General features: G+C 52.9%; 1 protein-coding gene across 12 annotated transcripts in view; it reads right to left on the reverse strand.

Annotated features, from left to right (window-relative positions):
• RALGPS1 (Ral GEF with PH domain and SH3 binding motif 1) overlaps positions 1-12,990 on the reverse strand; it is a 287,901-nt gene that overhangs the window by 78,895 nt on the left and 196,016 nt on the right. The gene's annotated exons all lie outside the window — the stretch shown is intronic.

The following is a 12,990-nucleotide window of genomic DNA, read 5'->3' on the forward strand; positions in this document are numbered from 1 at the left end:
GGGCAGAGAGATTCCCCCTCTCCCTGGCCTCAGAAAAACAAAACAAAACAAAACAGGCAACACTCTAACTGACCTAGTGTGAGCCCCACGACGGGCTGGGGGCTGATGTGCTGTGATGGGGCCAGATTCAGGTGTGGTCCTCTGCGGTCAGGTGGTGGGTGAGAAGGAGACCTGTGAAAGCCCCACAGAGTGGTAGAGAGGGCGGAGCTCCGTAACGCTCAGGAGACTCTCCCCTCCCGCTTGCTTCTCTCTCCTCCCACTTCACTCCATCACCTCCGCTGCCATGGCTCCCCTGGCTGGCAGCCCCAGTGGGTCTCATCCACGGAAACGCCTCACTCTGGGCTGCCGCCAACCACACCTCTCCCACCCAGTGAGCTGAGGCTCCTTGGGCAGTCCTGGGCCTTCTGGGCATCTGTGGGAAGTTCAGGTGGCCAGACTGGTGACGCCCAACCTGGGGTCGTTGGATGACTGAGGTCATTACTAGTTTATTGCAGAATTGGAGTCCACTGGGGGGCATAGACATGAAATGCTTTATTCTCTCCAACGCCACTCCCCAGCTGTGCTGTGTTGACTCCCCTTTCCAATTTTGGGCAGCTGGTCCCTCAGTGAAATCTGGGCCAGATTCTGTAACTTTGCAGTCACTTTCCATTATTAGCATAGTAGCATTTCAAGATTTAAGACTCGGTTCTGTTTATTTGAAGACTTGATTCAAACCCCATTCAAAGCTCATCTCTGTTCTCCCTCCCCCCCTCCCCTCTCCCTGGGGGTTTGGAGGAGGTGGGGTGGAGGGTGCTCTGCCATTTTCTTTGTTTGAATCTCCTTCCCTAATGCCTTTCAGACTCCAGCAGACCTCACTGGGCCCACTCTCTCCGGGAGGCGGGGTGGGGAGTGAGATCCACTCACACAGGGGTCACCTGTCACTGGTGGGAGAAGCTGGTCTGGTTCCCTCTGATGCAGGGTCTCCTAGGCATGTGTTCAGCTGTGTCCTGGCCCCTCCATGGCTGAAGGGCAGCCAGGCACCCTCTCCCTGCCATGAGGGGCACATGTCCTGACCCCTCCCTAGGCTGGGTGTCCCCCACGGCGTGGTGCGGTGGCCACCTCGGCAGCCACAGCTCCTGCCCCACTGCCAGCTTCTGCTCCCTTCACATGGAGACACAGTAACATCTGGGGTAGCTGCTGGCATCCTGTGAGGGCCACCGCGAACGGGAATGGGAGGTGAACCCACCTCTTCCCAGACACCCGCGTTCTTTAAGCCTGGTGATTCCACAGATGCCCCCCTTCAGAAATCCCTACACCAGAAATAGGCACCAGTTTCCATGTTCAGTAGGACCTGAACTTCAGGGGCTATGTGTCAATCACCCTCTCCCTCTTCTTCCCCAGAGAGGGAGGGGAGCTGAAAAGGATGCAGCCCCTGCTCTCAGCTGCCCCGGGGTGCTCCCGCACTCCACAGGGCCGAGGGTCCTGCAGTCCCTCATCACGTGCCCAGCCCCTCTCTTGTAGGAGGCACCCCAACCTTCCAAAGGACTCTCCCAGAGGCTCCCCACTTGGCTCTGGGGAGAAGCACCCGTCTCATCTCAAACTACCCTTGCTGTGAGTCCAGGACGCTCTCTCCTGCACGCCGCCTCCCAGATTCACAGGGGTGGGTGTGGGGAAGGGGCTGAGACTGGAGGTGGGGCCGGAAACCATCACCTCAGTTCCGTTCGACAAACATTATACAGTTACTCTCGGCTGGTCGGAAGCTCTGGTTAGCTACGAGCTCGTTAACAAGAAGAGGGTGAGGCATTTCTTTTCACCTAACACCAGCAGCATGTGTCACAGAGACAGCTTCTATTGCAACATTAAAGAAACAGCTCTGTATCAGTTCTGGGGACAAGACCTCGCTCCTGGTGACCCCAGGCCAGACCTCTGACTCTCTGAGGCTCGGTTTCCTCATCTACATGATGTAGATCAGGATAGAGCGTCACACTGTACCTGAACTTCACAGTACACATGGCAGCTATGATTATTTATAGGAGTTTTCAAAACCCAGAGTTAAGAAGAGACACGAAGGGGGTCCTGGGTGGAGAAGGGGTCACAGGCTTGGTGTCCTCAGGCTGCGCCGGTTCTGGCAGAGAAGCCTCGCCCAGCGCCGGGTACACATGGGCCAGTAACACATATTTCCTTGAATGGGAGGTGTTCTCTTAATTACAGAAGACTGTTCATCTGCTACTTATTAATGAGGTGTTCTGAACACAGATTTAAACTGAATTTGGTCCAGCAACCAAAAGAGACTGTGGGTCGTAAAAAAAGAAAAAAGGAGGAGAGACCCCTGTGTGTGTGTAGGGTCGGTGGCCCTCCCCTCCGGGAGGGGCGGGAGCCGGCAGCTGTCTCCCGGAGCGCCTGCTGGAGCTGGATGGCAGCCGTGAATACTTTCTTTCTTAAGTGAAGCTCTTCTCTGTGTATGCTGAATTGTGGCATTCACGGGGGGAGTGAAGACAAGAGCATTTACCAAGCGGGTACCAGGCATCCGTGGGTGCAGGCCGGGGGGCAGGGGCCGGAGACCTGGCTGGGCCAAGGCTCTAGCCAGAAAGGAAGCTGAAACCCACTCCTCCGACCCCCATGGTAGGTGCTGGGGTGGGGGTGAGGGGACCGGATGAGCACTGTGACCACAGACCTCGGCAGGGGAGAGACAAGGCCCAAAATAGGCTGAGCGTCTGGGGCGTCAGCTGGGATTCGCCCCTTCCAGCAAGTCAGGGCTCAAGCATTCTGTTTACCAAACGCTCTGCACACACAGAAACCAGGACGGTCTGGATTCCACGTTACAGGGGATGGCGGGGGGTGGGGGGAGGGCGCCCCGGAGTGCGTTTCAAGGTGTTGAAAGCTTCTCTCACAACGCCAGGGAGGAGGGCCAGGTCTGGGGGTGCCCATAACGAGCCTGGCAGAGGAAGAAAGGCGATGGCAGGCCTGCGGGCGGGCGGGGGCTCGTCCCTGCTGGGCGCACCCCACCCCAAGCAGCTCCAGCCTGGCAGGTAGCGGGAAGGGAGTGACGTCTGCAGACAAAGGCGGCTCTGCGGAGGGGAACGCCACCGAAGCATGCTCTGGAGCCCGTGAGAGTAATCGTAATCGGAACCAGCTGAGGACGGAGCTGCGCTTCCAAGGGCTGCCAGGAAGAGGGATTTCCAGCGGCAGAAGCCTGGGGATGTTTCTCTACCCAGGAGCGCTCCCCTGCCCCGCTGCTCTTCTCTCTCCTGGGCCGAGGGTGGGTGGGCATCGGGGAGCAGGGCAGCCCCTGCTGGGGTGCACTGTGCCTCCTCCCTTGTGTCCTCCTCATGCAGCCTGGCTGCCCGCGCCAAGGCTCTGCAGATGTGGAAGTACCTTACGTGGATACGTCCTAACTGGTGACAAGAACCCTGCGAGCTTGGTGCCTCTGAATGCCTGCTTTGCAGATGACGACACTGAAGCACTGAGAGGTGACAGGAATTGCTCAAGGCCACGCAGCTAGTAAGTGGTGGGAAGCGTGATTTTAGAGCCCACACTCTATACAGTACACTGGCCTGCCTGGCAGGAAGATGACGATGACGATGATGAAAAAATAAAGCAGGCACTTTGGATACCTTATGTCATTTCATTCTCATGACAACCCTATGAAACATAGGTATTATTTTTATTATCCCCAATTTACAGACGGGGAAATGAAGGCACAAAAGGTCAGTTACTTGCCCAAGGCCATTCGGCCAGGAAGGGCAGGTCTTGGGCTCAAACCCAGGTCCCTCCGACTCCAGCACCCATGACTGTGCCACCAAGCCCTTCACTCATCCACCCAACAGCAATGACAACTGAGCACCCAATGCTGCGTGCCAGGCACTGTGCTGAGCACTGGGGACCCAGGGGTGACGAGGTGACCGCTTCACCCGCACAGCCTGCTGCGGGAGGGGAGAACACCAATCATACCAGTAAATAAATAAACCTAAAATTCCAAGTGTGAAGGGAAGTGTATCTGGCCTGAGCGATGCTTCAGAAGGTTTTTTTTGGAGGGGGAAGCAGTGTTTGAAAATTTATAAAAGTAATTTCTGCAAGATGATTTATTATCTTTTTCATGTGCCTTTTATTTCCTATTCTGTGCCAGGAAAGCAGTTGGAAGTCAGGAACGTGTTAATAAAATTGGTCGAATGAAGCTTGTTTCACAGTCCAGACATCACCTGCTGCTTAAACACCACATTTTCCCAGGTCAGTGACACCTGGCCATTTTGGTGAAGGAGAGGCAAAGTGAGAGACTAAAAGCCTCATGCCAGCTCCCAGGAAATGGCTGCGAAAAGCCAAACCACACTTTCCCGGAGTGATGCATAACCGACACCTGCACGTGTAAAACTGCCGTCAGAAGTAGGGATGGTCACGGCTGGGCCACCCGGCCTCATGTTCTTGCAAACTCATCTATCTTGAGAAGTGGTTCCCACAGCGCCGTCCTCATGGGAACTTTTAGAAATGCAAATCCTCAGGCCCCACCCCAGGCCTACAGAATCAGAAACTCTGGGGTGGCAAACTGTGTGTTAACAAGTTCTCAGGTGATTCCAAAGTTGCTAAAGCTTGAGAACCTCTGATCTAGGATGGGCTGGAATGATGAGCATAAGGGACCCAGCGCTGATTGAGTGCCTACGATGTGTCAATCACACAACATCTCAACCTTCATAGTAATTCTGGGAACAAACAGCATTATCCTACAAGTGAAGAAATGAGGATCAGAGTTTCCCTAACTTGCCCATCCTCACGCTGCTGGGAAGCTGAGAGCTTAAAGCCCGTTAACGGCTGTGGACTTTGGATGCAGACAGGCCCAGCCAGTCCAAATCCTGCCTTTGCCACTTACTGGCTGTGTGGCAGTGGGTCAACTCCCTAACCTCTCTGTGCCTGAGCTACCTCATCACTTAAAATGGAAGACAGTAAAGAGAACCTCTCCTGGAAGTTTCTGTTTTTGAGGATTCAGTGAAACAATCCACTTAAAAGGCCTCCCACCATGCCAGGCACACAGTAAGTGTGCAGAAGACGGCAGATATTTTGTAAGAGCACAGACCTTGTAAGTCCCAAAGGCTTCTGAGCCCCCAAAATTGATGTGATCAAGTGCAGGCATTGACTCTCATGTACTTCACTCACAGGAGAGCTCTTCAGACTAGTGCAGTGCCCAGCTACTCTTATTTAGAAATAATTCTACCAGATTTCTGGGACCTCAGCTGGCGAGAAGCAACAAATCAGGAGAGGGATGGGAGGCTGGGAAGGGAAGGTGACTGCTGCCTTGGAAAGAAGAGCTAGAAAAGTAACAACAAACACAGCTGCCTGGAGCTTACAGGCGGAAAAGTTAGTCTATTCACGACGACTGAGTCGCCAAGGAGAGTGTGATTAGCCACGATTTTCAGCGGCTAGTGTGCTCTGTGTGTGTGTGTCTATGTGGGTCTGTGTGAAAAGCTTAATGAGAATGGATAAAAATTTTAAAGCATTGGATGTTTCAAGAGATAACCTTGTAGCTTCCCAGTCACCTTGATTATCCAAAACGGCTTGGTCCTTGGAGCCTGAAGAGCTGAGGCTTGCCCACGACAGAGGCAGGTCACCAGGGTCTGAGAGGCCAGGCTCCTAGTGCCAGACTGCCCAAGTTCAACACTAGCCCACCACGTACCCACTCTGACCCTGGGCAAGTCAAGTAACTTCTTAAGCCTCGGTTTCTGCCTCTGAAAATTGGGTAATAATAAAGGAACCTATCTCTTGGGGTTGCTCTGAGGATCAGTAAGCACTCAGTAAATGTTACAAATCACATTTGGATGTGCACATGTGCACTTTCCACAAGCCTGCTTCCCGCCATGTTGGTTAAGCAGACTTCAAATACAGACCAAGGCAGGGGCAGGGAGGCAACTCTACGCCTAAAGGACTGTTGGTTGTGAGGCTCTGCGGGAGTGGTTCTGGGACCGACAGACATGTAAACCAGAGAGGGAAAACTAAAGGAGGCCATCTGGAGAGATACAAAATGACCAGTGACCTCCCGAGGACCCAGTGTGTTGGAAACCCAGGATGATGGGGCTCCCAGTTACTAAAGGAAGAGAGCCAGCATTTACCAAACACCTACAGTGGAGCCTGTATTGCACTAGGGTATTTGCACTCACATTGATTTACTTATTCCTGCCAGCCGTTCTGGGAAGGTGGTGTTACCATCCACAGTTGTTAAGTGAGGATACTAAGATGCAGAGAGGACTGGTAACTTTCAGAAGTCACGTGGTTCATAAGAGGCAGAGGTAGAATGCAAGCCCAGGCCTGGCTGACCCCCACCACGCCACCACGCCAGCCACGGTCCAGCAGGGAGGGGGCGCTGGCGATACACCTGTCCTCACTTTCTCGCCACTCTCTCATCACCTGCTGGCACCTGCCATTGGCCAGAAGGTAAGGGAGCCCGTGGAGGCAATCCATACAGGTCAGGCTCTGGGCACGGGGCAGCAACTGGAGAATATCTAGCACAGGGGAAGCCTGTCCCCTGCCCTCCAGGGTTTCAGCCTCAGAGCTGAGGTTTATCCAGTCCAGCACAGGGAGGGTGAGAGGAAGGGCAGTGGGGGTGGTCTGGAGGCTAGCGGGGCTGAAGCAAGCCTCCTGCACCAGCTGCCCCTACTCCCTGCAGGGCCTGTGTGGGTGCCCCTGAGATGCCACACTCCAGGCCTACCAGTCAGAGAAGCCAGGGCAGGTCTGAGAGCCTTAAGCCCAGGAAGATGCAGAAACAACCCATTCTGATTTTCAAGGGCCACAGCTACAAGTTCTCGCCTCTCCTTGACAGGGCCTGCTGCAAAGTTCCCCTTCCAGCTTTGGGGCAGCGGAGCCATGAATCTTTGCTGAAAACAATTTCCAGCAAGCCCCAGGAGACCCTGAGCTGTCCATGTCTCTCCAGATAGTAACCTTGTGAGCACCCACCTCAGGAGCTACCTCAGGATGAAAACAAACTAGTCCACTCCCGCCTGAGGGGACACACAGGATCACATTAACAGCAATTCAAAAATGTTTTATAGACCCCACCAGCATACCTGCAGCACCTCAAGCTCATTCCCAAGTTTCCCCCAGTTATTTCTGGTAGTGTGTGGGGTGGGGTCTCCTCACTCCAGCTCCTTGCTGGTACCTGTTTCCCCACACTCCTAGAGGATGGTGCCCAGCACTACCCAACTGTCAGTGCTGGCTGTGGTCAGGGCTGCCATGTACAGCCGCACAGGGTGTGCACTGCCCAACTGGACAGGGCAGTCCCGACTGTGGGTCACTACCTTGTTCCCAGAACTCTACTTCTAGGGCTCCCAAGTGGCAAACCTTCAAGGTGCTTATCAGTGCAGCACGATGCTCACCATATCAGAGGCGTGCTGGGTTTCTGTCAGCTCTTCCTCCAAAACCTAGCCTGAGTCCAACCACTGGTCACTATCTCCTTGACACTGCCCTGGTGCCAGTCCCCTTGCTTCTCGTCTGGACAGCCCCTCAAGTCTCCTAACGGTGTTCTCAGCTCCACGCTTATTCCGCCCGGACCACTCTGCACCCAGTACCAAGAGGGACAATGAGAAAACGCAAAGCAGTGCATATCATCTTCCTGCCTGCAACCCTCCAGGGGCCTCGACTGCGCTCTGAATCCAACCCTAAGGCCTCACCTGGCCTACAGGACCTGCCCGGCCTGCCCCTCTCGTTCTGCCTCCCTCCAGTCTCCTGCTTGGCCCCTCTGCTGGGCCACACTGATCTTTCAGGGCCAAGCTCATTCCCACCCCATTGCTTTTGCACGTGCTGTTCCTTTGCATGGCTGCCTCCTTCCAGTCTTTGGGCCTTGATTCACGTGACCCTCCCTCCTAGAAGCCTTCCCTGAGCACCCCGTTTAAAATAGCCTCCCTCCCACCCCCGCCCACCCCGATCTTTCCTATTCCATTAACTGGTTTCATCAGTCTGGAAATTATCGCATCTCTTCATTGTCTGCCTCCTTAAAGAGACATACACTCCAAAAGGCCAGGGGCTGTGTCTGTCTTGTTCACTGCTGCGTCCCCAGCTCCTGGCACCGTAAACATGTGTGAAGTAACTGAGTGGATGTCTCCCACAGAAGAGGGGGCCTTTGCTCTGCCCCACGGCGCTCGCTGAGACTTGTGGCCCCTAGTCTCACGGCTCAGCACTGCGTGAGCCCTGGTCTCACCACGAGTGCAGTGAAATCAGCTCCTGCGGCCTCTGCTGAGAGCCCTCGCTGTCCAGAGCTCAAGCTCAAGCTGCTCTCTGGGAGCCAGGCCGGATTTAGGCTCCATCCTGGTGGCACCGGAGGTCCACGTGCCTGGGTCTGCGTCTTGGCTCCATCGCTTCAGCTGTAGGCCCTTGGGCAAGCTACTTCATCTCTCTAAACCTTATTTTTCTCAGCTCTAAAAGGAGGAAAGTGGTGCTTCTTACCACCTGGAGTTGTGAATATAAAGAAGATAATTCACATGGGCCTTCCGCACAGCGCCTGCGCCCAGTAAACGCTCAACCAGTGTCGTCGCCATTACTAGTTCCCATGAAGTTGTCTCCCACGTGTTCTTCCGGGACCCGAGCGCAGCCATCCTCCCATATCTGCTCAAGCAAAGCAAATCCAGAACCGCACCCCCCCACCCCCCGCCCCAGGCGCTGGCTCGCTTTGGATGCCAGCTACAGATAACTTGTGAACAGCAGCTCCCTACGGGTTCACTGAGAAAGATGAAATGAGGGATTTAAAGAGAAATGACTAATATCCGTCATCCCCAGAGATGCACACAACATGGGCCTATCCTCAAGGAACTCACAGCGCAGGAGAGGAGAGCAGATCTGCAAGTGAACGCATCCACTGGGAGGGGGTGACGTCAGCGCCGAGTGGCGGTCCCGTGGACTCAGGTGGCCCCCTGCAAACACGCAGCCCGAACACTACGGAGAACCTCACGTCAAGTCAGATTTTATCACCAAACGAACTTGTGCCAAACTTCTAAAAAAAGGCTTGCTGGGGTGTTTGTTTGTTTGTTTGTTTGTTACTTTTTCAGCGATCTGGGGTTCTGAATTTGTGGAGGAGGGAGTGTGCTCTCGCAGTCAGGGCCGAGTCATCCAACAGGTGCAGCCAGGCACGGGGCCGGGGGCTCACGATACTATCGGGGCCCCAAAATGTTCTAGCTGCTTTTAAAATGAGAGCAAAAAGTGCAATTTTAGGTCAGAAAATGCTTTAATATATAATGTTAGCATATTTGTCCTTACACCAATGCAGTCATGGAAGATGGTTTTTAATATTTTTAGTGGGGGAAGGAGCTCACCAAGTGCCCAGGGTGGGAGGGAGTTGCGGGCCCTGCTTGAAGCGCTGCCCGCACAGAACCCGGGAGGACTGGCTGAGATAAGGCCAGGGAACGGACGGGCACAATGCCCGATACGGAGTAAACAATAAACGATGACGACAGTAACGACCGTGATATTTTCACAGTCTCTTTTTTCTCATCTATAAAATGGAGTAACTGCTGCCCTCCCCACCCCCAGGCCTGCCGTGAGACTCAAGGGAGACAACAAATGCCAAAACACTTTGGGGACCAGCCCTGCCTGCAGAGGAGAGGGGCTAAGACCGGGGACACCGACATCATCCCCTTGGACCAGGAACGTGAGCGGACGCCCCTCTGCTGCCTCACCCACACCCGGCGGGACGGCCCTGAAAGGCCCATCACAGGTACTGCCTTCCTTCCTGTACCTGCCTGGCAGACGGAGCAGTGGAGAAGGGGGGAGGGCAAGGCTGGGGCAGGGGCACCCGGGAGCCAGATCAGTGGAGGAGGGAGTTACTCAGGACTCCCAGAGCCAGCTTGGGGCAGGCCTGGGGCAGCTCGTCAGGGGTTTAGACACAGCCTCGCCACGTCAGAGTGGCTGTCTTTCTCTCCTTGGTCTCCTCCCCGCTCTTCTCCTAGGTAGACTCCCGAATGGTGCCCCTTGCTGCCCTCACCCCTGAGACCCTGAGTCAGAAACCCTGGATGAGCTTTCGAAGGCTAGTATTGCCCTGCAGTCATTCAACAGTCATTCACTAGCGTGTGCTTCTATGCACTAGGCCTCAAGCAAGATGCTCAGGCCAGAGCCCACAATGAGGCAGCCCCAGGCCCAGCCCTCGGAGCTCTATGATGACACCAGCCCATCTCCCCGCCAGCGCCAGCACCTCTGCTTCGTGATCCCACCCTGGCCTCGTGCCTGGGGAGCTCACTCCATCGATCTCTTGCCAGAAGCCCTCATTTATCCGCTCAGCCGCCTCGCTGGGCCCCAGGACAGGTAAGCGAGGTCGGCAACAGCTTGGCTACCCCTCGGGACGAGAATTTCAGCAGGTATCTATCTGCAAGCAAATTGCGGTCCTTTCCCACTGACCGTAAAACTGCCTCCAGTCCCTCATCTCCTGTTTAGGACAAAGGTCCCGTCTGATACAGACAACAGTGTTCCAGAAGCAACCGTTTTTAAACATTTTATGCTGGATGGGGATGATTTTAAACAGCTTTGGAAATTTGGGTTGATATTCTTCACTAAATTTGGGAATGTGTTGGCGGGGGAGGTTGGGGGCCATTATTCCTTTAAATATTTCTTCTGCACAATTCTCTCTCCCTTCCCCTTCTGGAACTCCACTTACACAGTTGGCATTGTCCCACAGGTCACTGAAACACCATTTATTTATCTTTATCTTTAAAAAAAAAAATCTCTGTGCTTGTTTGGATCATTTCTATTACCTGGCTTCAAGTTTGCTGATCCTTTATTCTATAGGATTTAATCTGCTGTTAATTTTATCCAAATTATGTTCCATGTCAGGTGCTGTACCCTTTTGGCTTTAGAATTGCCACTTAGTTTATTTTTATGTGACCCATTTCTCTTCTGAGATTCCCTATCCATGCGTTCATTCTGTACTTCATTTCGTGAAAACCCTGTACATATTCATAACATGTACACATTTTCAAGTCCTTCTTTACTGATTCCGACATCTGGGTCATCGGTGGGTCTAATTTTATTATTTCTCTTGATCGTGGGTCACGTTTTCTTGCTTCTTCACACGCCTATAATTTTTAAGTTGTGTGCTGGACATTTTGGATGCTACGTTGAAAAGACTCAGTATTTTATTGTCTTCCTCTCAAGAATGTTGGGTTTCGTTCTGGCAGGCAGTTAAATTACTGGCATATTCCCTTGACCTTGTGGAGGCTTGGTTTTTAGGTTTTGTTCAGGTAGGTTTATTTTGGTTTTGCCCTTAATCCTAGAGTATAACCCTTAATCCTGGGTTCACTTGTAAGGCATGGCCTTTCTGGGATTAAATTGAGAGCCTTAAGTGCTGGCTAAGCCCCATTAACTTGGCAGGACTTGAACTCCAAACTCCATCTGTCAGGCAGCTGCTGAACTTTCTGCCTCTCAGCTGCTACTTTCTTTTGGGCTCCCAGGACTCTCTCTCCCCACCCCCCCATGTGTACAATTTAGGGGTTACCTAAGGAATCAAGGGGAATTTGTATAGTAGTTTTGGAGCTCCTCATTCTGTGGCTTTCTCCTTTCTAGCATTTCCCCCTTCAATTTCCATCCTCAAGGTCCAATCTCTTTCTCTTCTTCCCAGCCAGTAATGCTGCTGCATTCTGTTTTGTCATTCTGTGTATCACCATGAGTAGGGAAATACCCTAGTGTGCTTCCTGTCTTTCAAGGAACATGTCTCCTCCAGCTTCTATTGCTTTGGATTGCTTTCAAGTGCTTTCAAGCAGCTGTCTTTTGTATATTATCCAGCTTTTATCATTGTTACTGACCAGTGGGTTAGTTCAATACAACCTACTCCTCCTTTTCAGGAACTGGACCTCCGCACATCCCAGCGGAATTCGCCTTCTCACCCGAACCTCCTGCTTTTTACTGATGCCCTACCATAAACCTAGCCCGCTGGTTGGTGGTCCTTAATTCAGTTGTCTGCCCTCCCTGTTCTTGGTCATAGTCTGTTGGGAAATATCAGCCCCGATAATTCACAGTTTGGTTCAGCTCCGTGTACCCACCAGGGCACTAGAAGATGAAAGAAACGTGTGCCTCACAAGCCTTGTTAGAGCACCTTATGTAGCTACCTGCGATGGGCTGGGTGTCGAGCTCACTATTTTATAGGTATCTTTTTTTTCTTCTCCCCCAAAACCCTATGAGGGAAGTCTTACTATTTTGTTCTACTAACAAGAAGAGTGAGGCTTGGCAAAGTGGGCTTCCTTGCACCAGGCCACACTGCTAGGCAGTGATGGGACTGTGACGAAGACTTACATCAAAGATAGCAGGACCACTGTGCTGTGTTGTCCTGAAAACAAATTACATTTCTTCGATTCTAACGTTTTAACACTTTTTTCTTGTTTTAGGATCTCTGAAATCCAGAGGCATCTTAAAGTTAGTAGCGTGTCAGGGTTTAATTGGCAGTACTTTGTCTCTTTTACTAGAACATGACTCATTTAATGGTTGACGACTTCTCAGATTCGAGGAAGTGTGGCAGTTTTTAGTGATCAAGGCTGCAGTGAGGCTGAGCCATGGGTGAGGGACAAAAAGGCAAGGCCCCTCCTCTCCTGGTCAGCTGGTCTTGGAAAGGCCTACGGGAGTGTCTGAGCATCAGGAAGGCTGTGGAACTGCCAGAAGCGTCCATCCCTCCAGATTTAATGAAGCAGCTGCCTCTGAGCTGAGAGTGAGCCAGCTGGTCCCCTCCTCTCCTGGAGGCCTTGTGGTCGGGTCCTGTGACTTGCTGCCTCATGTCTGGCAGGGGAGCCACATGTTTCCTGGTGAGAAGTTAGGAGACTTCTTTTATGGGAAGTATCTAAGGCAGTGCTAATAGTCATCCTATACTACCCAGTGTCACAGAGGATGTCCCAGCACACGGAAAGCCCTACGAGGACGCTGTGTCTGTGAAGTGCTTGCCAGGCAAGTCTATCCAAGTGTCAGCACAGGGTGCATGCTCAGTTACAAAGCGGTTTGGAGCGCCTGTTGTCAGCTTGTCCATCTCATTCCCGACTTCCCAACCTACCTGCCAGGGGACAGAGT

This window comes from Aethalodelphis obliquidens, unplaced genomic scaffold (genome assembly GCF_003676395.1).
Source record: "Aethalodelphis obliquidens isolate GAN/ISIS:26980383/991018 unplaced genomic scaffold, ASM367639v1 scaffold7, whole genome shotgun sequence".
NCBI classification, from domain to species: Eukaryota; Metazoa; Chordata; class Mammalia; order Artiodactyla; family Delphinidae; genus Aethalodelphis; species Aethalodelphis obliquidens.